Raw genomic sequence first — 2,500 nt, 5'->3', positions numbered from 1 at the left:
CGTGGCCGCCTCCCGCTGCTCGCCCTGGGCCGGTTCCCCCGGGTCGGTCGTCGGCCCTCTGCTCCTCCGATCCCGCCGCCCCGCCTTGCCACGTGCCTCTCGCCTTTCCCCCCCACCCGAGCGAGCTTCGGGCCTCTTTTCCCCGTCCGGCCGCCTCTCGCCCCCCGCCCCCCGCCCCACACGCCCAAGGCGCCCCGCCCGCTTGCGCCCCGCGTCCCGTCGTGGGCCCCCCTCGTCCCCCGTGGCGAGAAGGGGACCCCGGGAACTGCGGGTGCGGGTTGGGGGTCCTGCCGGGCCTTGGGGGGCTGGGGGTGGAGGTGGGAAGGAGGGCGTGCGGTCTGTCTGGACGCGGGGGGAGGGCCCTCTCTGCCCGGCCTCGTGGGGAGTGGGGTTAGGTTGCCGTCGGCACGCGTTGGCGTTGGCGTTGGCGGTGGGACTCGGTGGTGGCGGGGGGCGGTGGCCGGCCGGTGCACGGTGTGGCCCCGTGTCGAGGGCCCGCGGCGGCGAGGACCGCCGGCCGTGGCCGGAGTGTGGCGGTCGGCGTCGGGGCGGTGGCCGACGTTTGGGGCTCCGGGTGGGGGGGGTCCGTGCCGTCCACGCCTCCCTCGCCCGCCTCGCCCTCTCCAGGTACCTAGCGCGTCCCGGCGCGGAGGTTTAAAGACCCTTAGGGGGGAGTCGCCCGTCCGCCTTGGGGTCGGGGCGGTCGGGCCCGTGGGGACTCGGGAGGTCCGTCCCTCGTCGTCCCCCAGACTCCGCCTCCCCTGGGCCGGGGCGCCGCACCACGTCGCTCGCCGCCGCCGCCGCCGCCGCGGCCGTCGGGTGGGGCCTCGCCCGCCCGGCGGCCCGTCGGGACGGTCGGTGGCCGCGTGGTTGGTGCGCCCCCCGCGTCCCTGCGGGAGGCGGGAACCCCCGGGCGCCTGTGGGGTGTCCGAGCCGGCACGCGCCGTGTCGGTGCCGGCTGCGCCCCGTTGTGAAACCTTCCCGACCCTCCGGTCTGATTTCTCTCTGACTCGGCCGGCCCGAGGCGACCCCCCACCTCACCCTCCCGGGGTGTGGTGGGCGGGAGACGTGCCGTGCCACAGAACCAAAGGCAGAAAAAAATTCTCGTACGACTCTTAGCGGTGGATCACTCGGCTCGTGCGTCGATGAAGAACGCAGCTAGCTGCGAGAATTAATGTGAATTGCAGGACACATTGATCATCGACACTTCGAACGCACTTGCGGCCCCGGGTTCCTCCCGGGGCTACGCCTGTCTGAGCGTCGCTTGACGATCAATCGCGCCCCCCCCGGGTGTGTGCCCGTGGGGGGGTCGCGCGGCTGGGGGTTTCCTCGCAGGGCCGCGGTGCCCTCCGTCCCCCTAAGTGCAGACACGGTGCCTCTGCCCTCGCGCCGTCTGTCCCTCCTGCGGCCGACCCCGCCCCCGCGCCCGGGAGGGTGCGGGCGGCGGCGGGCGGCCGGCAGGCGGCGGCAGGCGGCGTCGAGGCCCGGGAGGTGCCGCCCGCGAAAGGGAAGGGAGGAAAAAGATGGGGGGGGAGCTCGCGCGTGGCCGTGGCCGTGGCCGCCGCGGTCCCACCGGGAGCCCCCCTCGCGCCGCAAGCGGTCTCTGGGGCGCGTCCCCGGGTGTGTCGCGGTGGTGCCGGGGTGTGGGTGGGGGCGGTTTGGGCCTCCGGGCCGCGCCGCCCCCCACCCCCCTGCCGCGCGCCCCCGCGGCCCCCGCCTCGCCCCGTCGGGACGGGCGGCTCTCGCCGTGGCCGAGGCGCGCGCGCGGCCGCGCCCCGGGGATGCGTGCCCCGGCGGCGACCCGCGGGACGCCGCGGCGTCGCTCGCCGCTGCGCGCTTTCCCCCGGGCTGCGGCCGCGGCCGCGCTTCGTGCCCCTGGGCCCTCGGGGTGGCGTTCGTCGTGGGGGGGCGCCGCCGGGCGTCCGTCGCCCGTCGGGGACGTCTCGTGGCCGTGCGGAGGACGGGTGGGAGCGGAGCGGAGCGGAGCGGGGCGGCTCGCGCCGGGGCGGTTGGCGTCGCGTGGTGGGGGAAGGGGCCCCGACGGTCGCCGCGGGGCGGCCGCCGGGTTCCTCCCGACCCGCCCGCCTCCCGACCGACGGCCGCCGCCGCCGCCGCCGCCGCCGCCCCCTCTCCCCTCCTCCCCGGCACGACGATGCCTCCGGCCTGGGCCCGGCGTCGCGCGCGCCTTCCCCTCTCGCCGCCGCCCGCCCGTCCCGTGCCACGTCGCCGGCTCGTGCTCCCGTCCCGTCCCGTCCGCCTCCCTTCTTCCTTCCGGCCGGCCGCCCGCCCGCCCGCCCGAACCCCGTGTTTGGGCGTCCGTGGGCGGGTGGGGTCGGTTGAGGGGGAGGGAGGGGGACCGGGCGGTCGACCGCGGTTCGGCGCCTCGCGCGTAGCCCTCTTCCCTCCGCCCTCTCCCGCTTCGCGGGCACCGTCCTCCGCGGGCGGGCGGGCGGGCGGTCGGTCGGCCGGCCTGGCGTCCGTCCGTCCTGTCGGGCGGGCC

General features: G+C 78.2%; 1 non-coding gene across 1 annotated transcript; it reads left to right on the top strand.

Moving 5' to 3' along the window:
• The first annotated feature begins 1,110 nt into the window (after positions 1-1,110).
• Positions 1,111-1,263, top strand: LOC140691601 (5.8S ribosomal RNA). Its single transcript, XR_012067356.1, has one exon. It is a non-coding gene; the product is annotated as a 5.8S ribosomal RNA (ribosomal RNA).
• Positions 1,264-2,500: the final 1,237 nt, after the last annotated feature.

The sequence above is a fragment of the Vicugna pacos genome, chromosome 35 (genome assembly GCF_048564905.1).
Source record: "Vicugna pacos chromosome 35, VicPac4, whole genome shotgun sequence".
NCBI lineage: Eukaryota > Metazoa > Chordata > Mammalia > Artiodactyla > Camelidae > Vicugna > Vicugna pacos.
Note: the sequence above shows the minus strand (reverse complement) of the source record. Positions and strands in the feature narration are given on the sequence as shown.